The sequence below is a fragment of the Euprymna scolopes genome, chromosome 26 (assembly GCF_053919585.1).
Source record: "Euprymna scolopes isolate OS-2025 chromosome 26, ASM5391958v1, whole genome shotgun sequence".
NCBI lineage: Eukaryota > Metazoa > Mollusca > Cephalopoda > Sepiida > Sepiolidae > Euprymna > Euprymna scolopes.
In genome coordinates, this window is record NC_136507.1 from 34,805,885 (window position 1) to 34,824,779 (window position 18,895).

An 18,895-nucleotide genomic window follows, 5' to 3' on the forward strand; every position below is an offset into this window, starting at 1 on the left:
GGTGGTGTTCTCTGGCACAAGTAGTAGATAGAGAGAGAAAGAGTGTACGTACTGTCTGTTGGCCTTTTGTCCCACATTGTAGTAAATGGCGTGAGGTACGTACGTGCGCGCGCATGCCGAAAAGGCACGCGGTCGGTCCGTAGACCGGACAGCTCGAAAGCTGGTCCTAAAAGAAAGAAGCCGCTTGTTGCTCTTTCTTTTATACTTGTTTCCGGTGGTCTTTTGCGCATGTGTGGATTTCCTTTGAAAGGGAGTGACGTCGTCCATCTGTGTGCGTACGTGTGCGCGTGTGTGAGTACATGTGTGTACGTTAGCGTATGTGTATATACACGTGAATGTGAGTGTATGTATGCGAACGTGAATATATGTACGTGTGTGGACGTGGGCGCGTATGTTTGTGTGCGCGTATGTATATGACAAGTAATATGGCTTGAAATGTAAACGCGTGTTTTTGTGTGAGACTTGAAAAGGCTTGAGCATATTAGACAGGCCTGTTAAAAGGGAAAAGTGTTTAAATGTGTGTACTGCATTGAAGTCCATGTGTGGCGATAGTCATATAATCCCGTCTTAGCCGAACCCCAAGCCCGAAAGTCAGGTGCGTTTGTTACGTTGTTGCTCTATAATAAAGGGTTGAGTGTGTTTGTTGCGTCATCTCTAATAATGGATTAGAAGAGATGACGTGTTATATTATATATTTATGTTGTATCATAAAGGGAATCGTGTGTGAGTGGCATGTATTTTTAGAACCTACCTCTGCTTCTTCGATGTTGGACTATCTGGAAATTTCTCGTCCTGGAGGGAGACTTGATACCTGTTTTTGGATGAAGATTCAATCACTCCAAGACAAGGAATTAGTTCTATAGTTTATTTCACTTTTCCCAGATGTCCTGCAGAAGGTGGAAAGTGAAATCGGCCTGTGTGGGTTCTTCTTCTACACACGTCAGCGATCGCCCCTCCCCCAGTGAAGAGGAGGAGACAACGATACAGCTAACCTGATCACATGACTCACACGCAATCAAATCAGCTGATCTTTTACTTCCGGCCAACGTGTCTACACTATAACTCACCTCTTCCCCCTCTCTCTCTCTTTCTGTCTCTCCCTCTCTCTATTCCTTAACACGTTCTGTTGAGTCCCAAAAGAGAAGTTGGGGCGACATGTCCATTTCTCGCAGAGTTGTTGTCAGCCCAAGATCTAGGAAGAAAGAGAAGGTATATATTGCCGGTTTAACCTTTTATAAACTCAGTCACGTGACTGAGAGCTGGCTTTTGATTGGACAAGCCAGCAAAGAAGCGTATTCAAAATCTCGCCTGAGAATTCGCTCCTGCTGGTGTTAGTTGCAATTTCGTCTGCTACAAATTACTGCCCATTTTATAAAAGTGCGTTTCAACCGGTTTATTCATTGCCGATCCAAGATCAGAAAAAGTAGATCACTCCTCAAACGGAGAAGTTTTGCCGGACGAAAGAAGGAAGACCGAAATTGGACAGGAATTATTCCTGATAAGCATTCGTACGGTATAAAATCTTGTGTTACACGTGCCTTCTTCGTTCTTCTCTTTGTTTTTGTAATACACTTCAATTGTTTACAATTGGCAAATAAGCAAGTATTTCCTGTTGGTTAGTCGGGGTTCATTTCGATTACTAAGTAGGAATTAAGTGCGATCGTTGTGTTTGCTTTTTCTTTCTTCCGTGTTTGTTTTCATAGCCACAACTGATTATCAATATTTACGCAAGGAAAACAAACGCATTAATCCAACGCGCATTATACGTCTGACCTTTCACTCTCCTCCTGTTTCTAGCTTCACACACACACACACACACACACACACACACACACACACACACACACACACACACACACACACCTATATCTATGAATGAATATATGTAGTTATATATGTAAGTTTAGTGGTTAAAGTTAAATTCTGAAAAACAAAATATAGACACATATATTCGAGTTTAGAATTTATTGTTTAACAAAAGGAATATATAGAAGGGGGTTATGTTAATATCCTTAATCCATGGGTTTTCAATAATGGCTCATATCATCAGAGGAAATGAAATGCTGTTCAGCTGTGAATGATTTTTAATCTGTGTCTTATCTTGCTTATGTATATATGTATGTATATCACGGGTCGGATATAGGGCATAATCTCGTTGACACAGCGGTTCTTGTCAGGTCACCAAAGTTAAGCAACATTGAGCATGGCTAATACCAGATGGGTGACCATTTGGTAATACCAGGCACTGTATGTGCTCTCTGCTTACCTCGGCATTGTTTCCAATCGTCTTGAATCTCCACTTTTCACTAATATTTAACCATGTCGACCCAGAAGGGGTGTAGTTAGAGATTGCGCAACTGTTGCCACAAAAATCCCACGTGCAGGCACCCTTACAGTGGGTATCCATAAGATTAAAGGAAGCCACTTTCTCACGGGTCAGCAAGCCCCAGCACGTGGGTCAAATCCGGTCCTTGAATGAATTTTTTGGCGGGTTCGCCATATTACTCAGGGCACAAATAAATATAAATGAATCAAACCACGGTGACAGTTTCTTGTGTTTCTGTGTAGAAATGATTTATTTTTGTTTGTCGTTGCAAAGAAAAAAGAGCACAAAAAACCTCAGCTCACTGCAACAGCGTCGTCCGTCAGTACTTTCTGTAGACTCGTTTTCACGTTTGTCCCATCTGCTCCAGCAGCCTTTTTTTTTAATAAAGGACACAGTCCTCCAAATTTGCATACGTGTGCGAGAGCACACGAGATTCTGCGAGACTGCATTGTTATATAAGTCGCATGCGTTATCTTGGACCCTTTTTCAGCATCATGACGCCGCGTCGACAAAACGCACACTGAAGCCGTTTAAAAGGTAAGCTTGCATTCCCACAATTTTCGTCACATTGTTGATTGCAATTTCTATGATCAAATAAAGATTGTTTTTGTAAAATATGGTTGTAATTTTTCTTCTTTTTCTTGTGATTCCTGCATTAAAATAAAGTAATAAGTTTAAAAATTGGTATATTTTATTTAATATTTGTTTTCTTTAAACGTACAGAAAAATAATTTACATATTTGACAGCATTGTTGTTCTTCTGGACAATGTAGCGAAAGCTGTTCGGCTCTCCTATAATCGGCATGACTTTTTGGCCCTCACCCTCCAAAAGGTTGCCGACCCCTTTCACACACGCGCACACACGCGCGCGCACACACACACACACACACACACACACACACACACACACACACACACACACACACACACACACACACACATATATATATATGTAAAATGTTTTTAAGTTCTGATGGGGGTATGAGACGAATGGATTCGCCAATCATTTTTATAACCAACGGCCTTGCTAAACAACAATGAAAACGTCCCAAAATTATTATAAAAATTGTCGAATTTTGGATTCAATCAGTTCGCCGTTTACTTGGTCACGGACCGCATTTAATTCTTGGCCGCCATCTTGGTTAGTGATCTGAACTACGCCGCCATCTTGGTTACTGATCTGAACTACGCCGCCATCTTTGTTCAACACAATATCTCAGAACTTAAGAGGTTAACTACGCCACGGACCGCATTTGATTCTTGGTCGCCATCTTAGTTACTGATCTGAACTACGCCGCTATCTTTGTTCAACACAATGTCTCAAAACTTAATATATAATATAATTATGTTATCAAAGAGTAAATCTTTAACAAAGCAAAACTAAAAAAGCTCAACTTATCAAGATTTACTCCTCTTATTGTATTCTACATATAATCAAATACATTAAATCGGTCAAATTTTCAAAGTGAAATCTTAATTCTATTCTGGCGACTGAATATTTTTTTTAATTTATAATGTGCTTAATAATAATAATAATAATAATAATAATAATAATAATAATAATAATAATAATAATTATAAATAGTCCAATCAAATCGCATTAGAAAATTATTGTTCCGGTTAAATAGATTTGTAAAATGGAGACATTTTTCTATTTTCACGTAGAAGGCAAAGGTATGTTTATGTTCTTAACGAGAAATACTTCATTATGGTTCTATTCCGAATATTAATACAACTATTATGTGCATCGTCACTAAAATAGCATATTTACTCATTATTTAATATTATATACTTCAAGAACTACAGGATATAAACTGTGTCAAACATAAATTGGTGCATGATCTATATCACAAAAGCAGGGGGTTGTCTTTCGGAACCTACAGCAATGTTTAATATGTCGATTATATCTGGTCCATAAGCATAGTAGCCCCTTATGTCCCAGTGAGCATCTGATGGTCAACATATTAAAAAGCACGAGGGAGTGGTATTTACTGTCAGGCGTAATTTTAACAGAATGAAAATGTGTCAAGATACTACAAACTTTGTATTTCTTTTCAAACATCTCTGATTGGATGTACCTACGCAAAGTTTTGTATAATATAACATTTAAAAATGTCTGAAATATTTCGAAACAATTGTAATATCCGAAAAAATACAAACATGAAGTTATTCCTTCTTGTTTTTGGTTTTTGCCAGTATATATATATATATATATATATATATATATATATATATATATATATATATATATATATATGTATGTATATATATATATATACAGTAGCATCCAAAAGATAAAGAACGGTCGATCATTTTTTGAATGCCTTCTAACTTTATCTAGAAAAAAGGAAAAAAATGTTTAGTGAATTTTGTTTTTTATTCTGATTTTGAATACATATTAATTTTTTTTTACATATAAATAAATTTAATTAAATTATGGGTGTCTAAAAGTTAAGGAACGGGGTAAATTAATAATGAAAAAAAAATCTTTTCAGTATTTAGTGAAAAAGCCCCTTGTTTTCAATTGTTAAAGAACAGCCACCTGTCATTGTAAGTGAGTTAATATGAGATAGGATAGCCGAGGATTCGAACTTGCGAAGCTAGATTTGCAATTCAGAATTCTGATCATAAGTTAAAATAATTAATACAGAATGTTATTGAAAATGGAATGTAGAATTAACCATTGTTTGGTTCACATGAAATAGTTAGATATCTGTTTATTGAAAAAGGAATGTAATTTAGTTAAGGAAATTAAATTAAAATAAAGAAATTTAAAAACGGACAATGGAAAATGTTTGTAAAGTGGGTTAATCAAAAATTATGTTAGAGAAATCTGGTTGAAACATGTGAGTAACAGTGCATGCTTAAGCACGGAGGCATGTCAGGTCACGTGTCTGATATGCACGTTTTTAGTCATGCAATGACGTCATGAGTTCTCAATATAGAGAGCTTTAGGAGTGAGTCTGTCAGTCAGTTAGTCAGGCGAGAAGAGAGAAGTCAGTAATTCAGAGACAGAGCTGACAGGGAACCTTGGAAGCGAAGGGGAAAAGAAAGAATTATGTAGAGACTTGAATTCCTTGATGCAAAGCCATTAACCGTTCGGAATGGAATAAACGAATATCACCATAATTTTGTATCTCTATCTTCGTGTTATGTTATCCAACAACAGAAAGGTATTGTGAATTTATATTATAAGAACTTTGTGAAAATCAGCATTTCAAAAATAGGTAAAGAAAGATATGCGTCAATGTTATAGAAACACTCCCATTCACAGAACTGTCAAGAGTATAAATATCAAACTATCTCCTCTAACAATCGGTCTATCTATCTATCTATCTATCTATCTATCTATCTATCTATATATCAAATCTCCTTTCATTGTGTCTTACATGCCGTCGGCCCTCCTGTATTAACATGTACCCTGTCTCTTTATATATACAAAACTGTGTCTATCTCTGAACACTCTAAGACTCACTTACTAATATGAACAACAACATATACATACACTGTCTCTTTATATCTACAGAACTGTCTCTCTCTCTCTCTCTCTTTATATATACGTGATATATCTGCACATCAACATAAACACTCTAACACGAACAACAAATACATACGCAATCTCTTTCCTAACACCCAGTATGTAACACAATCACACTATGGCATCTTTTGTGGCAAAGCAGAACCAATCTTTCACATGTTATAGGTGAGATATTATTCCAGAATGTTTTTATACATTCCCATAAATCATTAAGATTTTTGGGAGTTTTTCTGTGGTCTTATCACCAATAATTTTCCAAACATTTTCAATTGGATTCAGGTCCGGGCTCTGAGCTGGCCAATCTATAACGCAAATATTGGATCTATTTAGCTCTTCTAATTTTTTTTTTTTTTTTTTGCTTTATGTCACGGTGCGTTGTCTTGCATAAAGATATCAGAATCAAAAAGATTAGGAATCACATTTTTTGTAATCAATTCTCTGCACATTCGGGTATTAAATTTTCCATGAATCCTCACAAGGAGGGCAGTTCCTTTTGAAGATATCGTGCCCATACAATTATACTGCCCCTTAATTTTACTGTACTTTTAACGCACTTAGGGACAGTCTTTCTCCATTTTTTCTTCTGACATGTGGTCTTTTGCCTGGTCCGAAAAGATTGAATTTAAATGAAACTTTTCGCATTTTTTTTCTTCCCGAAACAAGTTTTTTCGGCGAATAACAATCTGGCCTTTTCATTTTTAATAGAAATTAAAGTCTTTGAGCATGGACTTCTTGAAAATAATCTAACTTCATATAATCTTCGTGAGATCGTTTGTCGGGAAATTTTCTGTCCAGTTTCGGGTGTAAAATCCTGGGATATCGAAGCCGCAATTTGAAAGCGATCAGAACGAGATGATCGAATGATTTTTTCTATCCTCCCTCTTAGTTGTTATTCGGGGTCGGCCCGATTTTTTCTTTTCAGTCAATGGTAAACCTTTTTTTTTCTATTTTCAATAACCCCAACAACCAATGCTTTAGACCTTTTCAATATTTTAACATCTCCCCTACATACTTTTTTCATCATAATGGTCACAAATAAGCTGTTTTTCTTGTATAGATATATTTTTCCGAATATTCGAAGTCGAGATTTTGTTAAGTTGTTAGTAAAATTGCTAAAGTTTGTATTAATTTCCCGCGTTCCTTAACTTTTGGACGCCTGCAATTTAATTAACTTTATTTATATGTACAAAACCTATATGTATTCAAAATCAAAAATATTCTTTTTTATTTAACTACCATTATTAAATATTAGAAAATACACAAAACAATTTATTTTACTTTTTCATTTTTTTTAATTTAACTACCATTATTAAATATTAGAAAATACAAAAAATAATTTATTTTCCTTTTTCTTTTTTTTTATTTAACTACCATTATTAAATATTAGAAAATACACAAAATAAGTTATTTCCCCTTTTCATTTTTTTATTTAACTACCATTATTAAATATTAGAAAATACACAAAATAAGTTATTTCCCCTTTTCATTTTTTTATTTAACTACCATTATTAAATATTAGAAAATACACAAAATAAGTTATTTCCCCTTTTCATTTTTTTTATTTAACTACCATTATTATATATTAGAAAATACACAAAATAATTTATTTTCCTTTTTCATAAATAAAGTTAATAGTCATTAAAAAAAATGATCGACGGTCCCTTAACTTTTAGACGCTACTGTATATATATATATATATATATATATATATATATATATATATATATATATATATATATATATATATATACAGTAGCGTCTAAAAGTTAAGGAACCGGCGATCATTTTTTTATATATGTATATTTTATAAATATATATATATTTTAAAAATTACTAACTAGCTCTACCTACGTATTGAGCACTTTTGAAGTAAATACTTAAAGCTTACGCATAAATCTATATTTTCGTATATTAAATTTATGTGAGTGAATGAAGTAGTTATATATATATATGTATATATATATATATATATATATATATATATATATATATATATATATATATTCTTAGTATTAAGAATTCCGCTTTTCAATACAAGCATTGTTTCCTGAAAAGGTTTCTTGTTACTAAGTACTAGAAGACTGAAACATGCTCATAACTGTGTAATAACAAATTACTGCTTATGTAAAGACAAATTGAATATATATATATATGTGTGTGTGTGTGTGTTTCGTCCATGTGTGTAACGCTAATCAAAAAGGATTCAAACGCATGCTTTAACGGCTCTACATGCAAACTGGGTTAAAAAGCAGGACGCTTGAGTAATGAGCGACGTAGCTGGAAGTACTTTTTTTTCTTTTTTTTTGTTGTCAAAAAATATAAATTTTTGACCAATCAGAGCTCGATTTAAAAAACTTATTTTTGCAAGCCTCTGGGAGCCACCAAAGAAATATAAATGGCACGGAGAACTTCTCTCATCAGAGAGAGTGATAACTGACACCTACAGCAACCCTCATTGAGCGACATTAAAGCATATTTAATGGCAAAATACAAGGCTGAACAGCGTTCGTGGCGTTATCCTCTAAACTTGAACTTGATCTTTACAAACACTTTCTCCCTAATTTGAAACTACGGACGGAACCTCACCTAGATAACCAGGCAATCATTCATTCCCCTGTCTGAGCTAATATAAAACGGTGGTCAAGTGTTTAACGACATTGACTGACGACCTGGGTGTTCCAAGTTCGAATCCATTTCGTTCCACAAAAAATCATATTTGCTGTGGATGTAGGCAACCTTGTTGTTGTCCTTCCTGTAAATAATCAATATCTTTGTAGAGAATATTTTGACGAAAATATTATCAAGAATTCAATATTTTAATTCAGGTTGACAAGAGAGTTCTTGCGTTTTTTTAAATTCAGATGAACATATCTCGACTCAAAGATTTATTGATCGGAATAAACACCATCAGGATCAACACACTTTTTCCAACGCTCAACAAGTGTATTTATGCCAACAACATAAAAATCTTGCATTCTGGTGGCGATGAAGTCGCTGAAGGCGTTTTTGATATCGCTTAGGATTTTGAAGCATTTCTCACACAGAAAGTTACTGAGATGTTTGAAAAATTTGTATTCGGTAGGAAAGAAGTTTGGAGAGTATGGCGAATGGGAGAGAATTTCATAGTCCAATTCGTTCACCTTCTGTAGGGTCGATTTAGCAACGCTCTCAAACATTTTTGTGAAGGAGAACTGGTCCTTTTCTGTTGACTAATGCTGGGTGTTGTTGTCGGAGTTTCTTATGAATTTCATACATTTGCTGACAATTCCTCACCGCCGTAATGGTTTTGCCCGATTAAAAAAAAAAACCACAGACGAACAAACACTTTGCATGGCCTTCTTAAATGCAACTCTGGCTGCAGAAAGTGTTGAGGATCTTTGTCGGCGTCTAATCACTGAGCTGAACGTTGCCGGTTGTCGTGAAAAACTCACTTTTCTTCGCAAGTTACAACCTGGTTGCGTAAAAGAAGAGAAGATGACACTTCATAACGGCGTTTCTTTTTGTTGCCGCTCAATTCGTGAGTCACGCTCTTATCATTTTTTTGGCGTTTTAATCTTTCTATAGTCGTCGGAAATCGTCGTATACTTTATGTCTTATTCAGAAGCAAGTTCTAGAACAGTTGTGTGTGGATTGGCTTTAACTAAGTCTCTTAATTGATCGTTGTAAACATCCAATGGCCGGCCACTATGCATCTCATCTTCTCATTGACTCCACGAAATTTCTTAAACCACCATTGTGTTGTACGTTCAGTAGTAGTTCCCGGGCCTAAACGCTTCGTTGATATCGCGAGCTGTTTCAGCAGCTTTTCGGTCTAGCTTGAATTGAAATAAGAAAATTGTGCGAATTTGTATATCTTGTAGTCAACGTTTCTATCTTGTAGTCAACGTTTTCAAAAACAGACACAATTATTTTAAAACGATTGTAATTTAAACGATTAGATAGAACGAAACACGCTCTTTAAAATGATATATAAAGTAAACGTATTATAACGAAAACATATTTGAAAATACATTATTTGAAATCAAAATAAAATTTTTTGCAAGAACCCTCTTGTCAATTTAATACGATATGGTGATGATTGTAAAAGCCCTACAGCCTCCAAAATATGTTAACCAGACTGTATACCGCTTATAGAAATGAGCAAATGCTCTGCTGAGCTGGCCCTTGTTCAGGCTCAACGAACTATTGCTGATAAAATCATTCAATCACTACTTAATCTAACTATAATTCCCCACGCTAAAAATGCTAAACTTCTGTCTGACGAATACGGATTATGGTCTTTTCTGACGCTATGCATATGGCATAATCACCTTATCATACCGCTGATTGTTAGATCAAAGATGTTAAGCAACGAGACCGTTTGTGAATTTCATTTTCCCATGAAACTTCCTCCTTTGGAGAAAGCCAGTTCAATCCGACTAGGGTTAGTACTGCTTCGGTATACAGGGTGACGCCAAAAAACAAAAAACAAACGCTAAATGGAGGCCATCTAGAACATATGCTATAGAACGGAGAAAAACAGGCCAAAGACCCTATTGTTTTGATGTGATGTTTTGAATATAATAAACTAGTTATGACCAAAGTTTCATTTCATTCGGACAAAACACTACAAAACGGGGCCTAATTAGAGTTGGGCCCGTTTTTTCTTTTTGGGGGGGAGGTCACCCTGTATACTGTACACAATATATGTTAGATGAAGCTAGGGCAGTAGCGATTGATACATGCAAAATATTTATGTTGTCTCAGGGAAAATCAAGCGAACAATAAAAGTCTTGCACTCAGGATAACAACACTACAGCTTTATTAAAAAAAAAAAATATTGAAAAAAAATAATTCAAGTAACTTGGATCACTTGAAACCACAGCAAAGACCATAACCGTAACCGGAATTTTTTTTTCACCCTAACACATCCCTGTTATTATGGCCGATTTACCGATGCATTTTGAGGATGCTGGCAATGGTCCTGTTGTCATAACTTTAGTCCGTAGAGAGCAAGAGTTGTACAGCGGCGCATCCCCGATCTCACTCGATGAACATTGTGTCACTTTCAGACATGATAGAAGGCTCCTAATACTCTTGGGATTTGTAGACAACTGGCCAACTAGAAGATGGTCTGCAACATAAAAGAAAATTGCTTTTCATCAAACAACAATTGTATCATGTCTTTTCTAAAGCGAACATTTCATCGTTCCCCCATATATATATATATATATATATATATATATATATATATATATATATATATGTGTGTGTGTGTGTGTGTGTGTGTGTGCGTGTTTAACGCGAATCAAAAATGATTCAAGCGGTATAGAAACGTAGTTCAAAACGACAGATAAAGAAACACAGAACACCAGTCACATTGCGAGATTGATTAAAACAAGGAAATAGATAATTGAGAAATGGAAAATTTTAAAAACAAACAAAAAATATACAAATAAACAGGAAATAAATTAAAAAGAGCGATAACATCTTCATTTTTTTAAAAATTGAAACGGTTAAAAAAACAAAATATATTACAAAGCAAAGAGAGAGGAATGGGCAATAAACAGAAATCTAGTAAAAAAGAAAAAAAAAAGCGGAAAGAGAAAAGTAAGACAAAACAGTAAAATAAAAACAGAAACAAAGAAAAAAAAAGAAAAAAAAAACATAAACGCAAAATAACAAAAAATAAGAAGAAAACCTAAATGTTAAAGAAAAATGTAAAAAAATTAAAGGCAAAAAAAAAAAAAAATGAACCAAGGAACTTAAACTAAAAATAAATTAACGAAAACAAAAACAAAACAAAATAAAACATATGAGAAAAAATAAAATGTTAGCAAACAAAATGTATATAGAAAAAGTAAAGGCGAAAAAAGATAAACTAACGAATTTATCGCTAACAAAATGAAATAAGGGAAAAACGCTTGAAATCTTTCCAACTCGATACGTCAGGTAAATTGCCAGTTTTATTCAAGGCAAATTGGCAACGTAAAAACAAATAATACAGAATTGCACAGAAAAAAAAGAAAGAAAAAAAAAAGAAATTTACATTTATAAATTCCAGAGAAAAACGGAACAACACTGAAATACCCAACGACAGCGTAAAATAATTATTATAATGGAGCTTCCCCGTCTGTATGCTTATATCACCAAAGCGGGGAAAAAATCTCTAAACAAATGGCCGAAGATATTGCAATGTGCGATTCACGGAGAAATTAAAAGCTTAAATCTAATTTCACTTTTTGATTGATAAAAAAAAAAACAAAAACAAAAAAAAAAAAAAACAAAAACAAACAAAAAACAAACAAAAATAGCACCACAATTAATTAGCAATTAACGGTGAGTGATTTTTCTGACAAACAGAAAAAGGTGTATACTTGGTCGGTAGTTATTATTATCTATATATTAGTAGGCTAATTCGCTTCGACCGTCATCATCATCATCATCATCATCATCATCATCATCATCCGCTTTTTGATTGATAAAAACAAACAAAAACAAATACAAAAGAACACCACAATTAATTAGCAATGTTATTTCTTTTATTTTTTCATAGAGTTGTATAAATACTATTATTTTAATAAGTTTTACTATTATTTAATCACTTGTAGTCACACAAGCCTTCATCAAAGATTTCTTTTTGATAACAATCTGGAGTCTGATTAGAAACACTTTGTTGCTGTTATTATTATTATTATTATTATTATTATTATTATTATTATTATTATTATTAATGTTATTATTATTATTATTATTAATGTTATTATTATTAATGTTATTATTATTATTATTATTAATGTTATTATTATTATTATTATTAATGTTATTATTATTATTATTATTAATGTTATTATTATTATTACTATTATTATTATTGTTATTATTATTATTATTAATGTTATTATTATTATTATTATTAATGTTATTATTATTATTATTATTATTGTTATTATTATTATTAATGTTATTATTATTATTATTATTAATGTTATTATTATTATTATTATTATTAATGTTATTATTATTATTATTAATGTTATTATTATTATTATTAATGTTATTATTATTATTATTATTATTAATGTTATTATTATTATTATTATTATTATTATTATTGTTATTATTATTATTATTATTAATGTTGTTATTATTATTATTATTATTAATGTTATTATTATTATTATTATTAATGTTATTATTATTATTATTATTGTTATTATTATTATTATTATTATTATTATTATTAATGTTATTATTATTATTATTAATGTTATTATTATTATTATTATTATTATTATTATTAATGTTATTATTATTATTATTATTATTATTAATGTTATTATTATTATTATTATTATTAATGTTATTATTATTATTATTATTATTATTATTATTATTATTATTATTATTATTATTGGCTCCCATGGAGCTTTCACACACGTCATCATAGGTCTGATTGAAAACTTGCGGTGTTCGCTGGAAGCTGAGTAACAACAAGTCTCCCCATATGTCCAGCACTCTCCACCTCCTTCGATAGTATTTGCAAATAGATTTGCGTTATCGCAACAGCCTCTCACCATTGATTTCTCGCTGGTAGCGGCAATTGGTTTGTACTGGAATTTGAGCGGCATTAAGCCCCCCCCCCCTCAAGGTCTCAATTCTCTTCGCGCTTGTCCAGCAGAGGTCTGATCATCCCTCTCTCCTCGATCTTTCCTTTCTCCTTGACCATTCTCGGCTATTTTGTTTCACACTTTTTTTTGGGGGGGGCGGTGATGGGGCAATGGGAGGGGATGTTTGATGAGGATGTAGATATGCAGCTTCCGTGTTCTTCATTCCCTATAAAGCTTCTTCATGTTTTGCCTCTGCAGCAGTTTGTCTAGTTCACGCATGTGGTTCATGTGTATTATTCTCCGCATTCAAGGGGTTTTCCTTAATATTTCAGCCGTTTTCATTATCGTTAGTTGTTGTATCTTTGCAGCCATTCCTCAGATTTTAATTTCTCCCACTCTTTTTTCAACGTTTTCCGGAATTGTTCCTAGTGCTCTTACTATTATAGGTATTATTTTGATTTTCTTCATCATCCAAATCCGTTTTAACTCTCTGTGTATTTGCTCCGTTTCTCCTTTTCTTTCATAATCATCCTGTGGTCCGCTGGGACAGCAAAATCTACGATTTGACAGGATTTTTTTTCTTGTTAATTATTAAATCATTTGGTCTTATTGGTTAGATGGGGTTGTACGTCTGTATGCCCATGACCCATAGGATTTTGTGGTTCTCATTCTTGAGTACTGTTGCGGGTTTATGCTCACACCATTTGTCTGTACGTTCAAAATGCAGTTGTTTGCACAATTCTCAATGCACCGCCCTTCCCACTTGGTCGTGCCCGTTTTTGTATTCCTTTTGGGCCAGTTTGCTGCATTCATTTACTATATAGTTTATCGTTTCCTTTCTTTGTTCACAGAGTCTGCATTTGCTGTTGTCTTGTGTTTTATCGATCTTTGCTTTGATATGGCTGGTTCTTATCAAGTTATCTTGTGCTGCAGTTATTAGAGATTGAGTTTCTCGGTTTATATGTCCTTTTCGCATCCATGTCCAGGTGTTTTCGTTATTCTCATCTTTTGTCATTCTTATGAATCTTCCGTCGAGTTGTTTCTCTTCCCACTTCTCTTTTCTCGTTTTGTCATTTGTCCCTCTGTTTTCTGTTTTGTTGCTTTTTTCAGTGTCTCTCACTGCCATAATTATCCTTTCAGTGTTTTTAATTATGTATTTTTCTATTTCTTTTTTGTGTAATTGACATAGTCTTCTATACAGATCAGTCCTTTCACGCCGTCTTTCCCTTTCACGTAAAGTATGTCAATATCGTCCTTTGGGTGTAGTGCATAGTCATGAGTTTCCTCGTGTTCTGACTGAGCTATCTCAGTTCTTCTTTTGCCCACCCTATAAACGGTACAGAGTATCTCACTAGTGATACTGCCTATGTATTTATGCCTTTTATTAGGTTTCTGCTATATAATTTCCTTTCCGATTCTCTCTTTCATTTGTTATTATTATAATTATATCATCATCATCATCATCATCATCATCATCATCATCATCATCATCATCATCGTCATCATCATCATCATCATCATCATCATTACTCGCTTCGATCTTTATGTGATGTTTCTCTAAACTTTCGTTTTACTTCTCTTGTACTTGTTCTCACTCAGCTTCCAGGGAGCACAACAGGTTGTATTAAATGAGACCTTTGATGACCTGTGTGAAAGCTCCTCGTGAGCCAATAATTATAGTAAGGTTCAAGCTCCAACCGGCAGATAAACCGGATGCTATAATAATTAAGAAGAATAAAAAAAGTCCTGTCAGATTGTAGATTCTGTCATTTTTGCAACTAACAAGGGAGAAAGAGAAGCAAAACGAATGCACTGCGTTTGCCAGAGAGCTGAACAGAATATGGAAGATGAAAAAGGTCAAGATAAGATAGGCATTAGTAGGAAAACTAGCAAAAATCTCGAAAAACTTTGAAAAAAAAAACGTATGGTAGAGATTGGAATAAGAGGGATGACTAAGAAGATACAATGGATAATAATAATAATAATAAAAAACGGGTGAAATATTAAGGAAAACACTTGAATGCATGTTACATGATGAAGGACTGTCCACTTTTCATGTAAGTAAAAAATAGGGAATTAGTTAAATGTAAATATGAAATAGGATAGTCAAGGATTCGAACTTGCGAAGCTAGACTTGGAATTGAAAATTCCAATCATAAGTAAAAATAAACACAGAATGTTATTGAAATGAAGAATGTGGAATTGCAATTGTTTAGCTTATATATCAGTTATTGGAAAGGGATGTAATGATGAAATTTGTTCTGTTATGAAAATGACAATTAAAATAAGGAATTTAATCGTCAATTGAAATTGTAAACATATTTTGTAAAGAGGTTATTTGTAAAATAGGTTACTGAACACGGGGTCATGTCAAGTTTGGCAACGTGACGCATGTCATCCAATATGCTTTATGAGCACATGTTTAATCATGCGATGACGTGACGAGTTCTCAATATAGGTAGAGTTTTAGAGGCAGTCTGGAAGAAGAAGAGAAGAGTCAGAGAGAAGCAGAGAGGTTCAGACCGATTCTCCGTTAGAATCAAGACACCCTCTAGAAGTGAAAGGGTTTTAGAAATAACCATGTAACAACTTTGAATCCCTGAGATAAAATCATGTTCGATCGGTCAAAGAAGAAATAAACGTATCATCATGTGTTTTTGTATCTGCGTCTCCGTGTTGTTATTCAACAGAAAAGGTATTGTCCATTTATGTTATAAGAACTTTGTGAAAATCATCATCTCAAAAATAGGTAAGAAATATATGTATCAATGTTTATAGAAACACTCCCGTTCATACAGAACTCTTTCTCTCTCTCTCTCTCTCTCTCTCTCTCTCTCTCTCTCTCTCTTTATATATACCTGTTTATGTCTCCAATATGCTATCTCTTACAACATGAACATCTGAAGATACATGAACACTCAACACATGAATACTCAACACATGAACACTCCTAAGACTCTAATCTCTTACTAACACTCTCCTAAGACGAGCAACAACAACAACAACAACAACAACAACAACAACAACAACAACAATAATAATATTTGGTACTTCTTGAAAATACCACCCACTAAATAACATGCAGAGACTAATATGCAGAGCTACAAACTATAACCTTCCATATAGAAAATATAAGAGAAGTAAAACAAAAGCGTAAAGAAACATCACATGAAAAAAATTTAGTGTGAGCATCAACTGGCACCACGCAGAATAGTAGTGAAGGATCAAGGAGGGTGGAAAGACCGTAGAAAGAAATCATTAATAGTTTTCTACTGTGTCGTTATATTTCAAACCCCTCGGACCCACACGTTATCTGGTACCGTCGTAAATGACTAAACAAATAAAAAAAGGAAAGAAATAAGTATCAGACTCGGTATTTTTTTTAAATGCAAAGGAAATGCATTTATTCGTGGTTCTTCCAAAACAACGCATTTCATTATCTTTCAAAATCTTTTCGTACACACGTGTTTTACAATGCAGTACCATATAACATGTGCTTTTTAAACGTCTCTGTCCCCGCCACCTGACGCCGGCCTTAGCCAGCACTTTATCGCCCGCGACTTCACACGTCCATCTTCTCCGGAACACACTTCGCTTCTCCTGCTCGACTACATGTTGTCCTTTTTTTCTTTTTCCTTTTCTCTCCTTCATCTTCCCGTGACGTCGGCGTGTGTGCACTTGCTAACTTCGCATATGTACTAAGACAGTTGCTGTTGCTGCTAATGTTTTCGCTAGCAAGCTATTCTATGGCTGCTGCTGATTTTCTCACACGTGACCGTATGCACACTGCTTTTCTCTTCTTCTCATTATCATTATTGGTAACGTAAGTATTATTTGTAGTAAGTAGCTCGTAATTTCAATTCCTCTATAAAGCACTTAACATCCATCATTATTTATTTATTTCGATTGCGAACTGTAGCTTTAGAGCTTATGAGTGAGAAAAAACTAACGCATAATTATTCTTACGCAGATGCCCATATAAAAGAGAAAGCTGTATAAGAAAGTGAAAGGGAGAGACGGAGAGTAAGAAAGAATGAAGGTAAATGCTTGGTTAAAATATCGACTAACGTACTCGACTGAACTCCAATCTTTATCCGCCCCCTCTCTGTAAAACAATCACAGTGATAACTCGCTTAGTTACAACACCAACAACGAACATCTCTTTCTCGTTCACCGTACAAAAAAAAAGAAGGAAAATTCGTAGAACATTTTTCTTTCCTAAAAGATCCCATGGAGCACAAGACAAGGAGTCTGCTTTTGCAACCGACTAGAACATGACCGTCTTCAAGTTTAATGTAAACAAATATTTGTTGAGCCCTTATCTTGGATGATAAATACTTCTTAAGTAATTTTCTTCTTATTCAATTTATTGATTCGAGTTCCCACGCCACAACTCTGTAACTCTCATCCTCGAGCTTCTCCAAACCATGATAAACGTTATTTAAAAAAAAAAATACAAAAAAAAACTCAATAAATTTCTGTATCAGCGTCAGAACGTATATAATGTACTGTTTTTATTACTGTACACACTTTCCAAACAATATTTTGCTTGTTACTTTCCTAATTAGTCCGTACGTTCCGCTTTGAAAAAGGGCAAATACAATTTTTAAAGGCCAAACTGCACTAACCCCCCCCCCAAAAAAAAACCGCCAAGTCCGCGAAATTTATCTTTAAAAAGCGAATCTAGCTAATCTAGAAAAGAATATGAAAATTGCCTTCCTTTGATGTAGCCTTATTTATGAATATTGTCTGCAAAAAGATGCTGGAGCGAGAAAGTAAATTAAAGATTGTCTCATACAATGTGATTTTATTATTTGTATCGAACTATGTACCACAGAATGACTTTCTGATTATTTATTAGTACTTTTTAATTTAGTAGCAGGGAAATCCGACGTTATCCGGGATTGAATGATTATCAACGAATGTTTCACACTCCCATATTTTTATTAAAATTGATGAAATCGCCCATTTTTCAATTAAATCAGTTGATTTTCTGCTCTAGCTGAGGACCTTCCATTATACCCTGGAAGAAAGTGTCACATACCTCCCTGCAGTGATTTAGTACTTTGCACTGTAGAGAACCTACTGTTGATTTTATAATTTTTTTATGTATAATACTTGAAAAACGTTTAAAATGTAAAAGTCAAGTATAATGGTTCAATTGGGCTTTTAAGAGAAACATTCATTTTGAACGCGCCTCGGTCTTATCAAAGAACCTACTGCATCAGATGTCAATAGCGTTCAGCTTGGTCTTTCATTTTAAGGTATGAAATACAATCAAACAATGTAAGAACTCTTTGCTCGAACGTTTGTTACACACTAACGTCAGCATACTCACTACAATACTCAATACAATACTACAATACTCACTACAATACTCACTACAATTAATACGGATTTGAAGAATAGGAATATAAAAAGATGGCGTTCTAAAAGAACGAA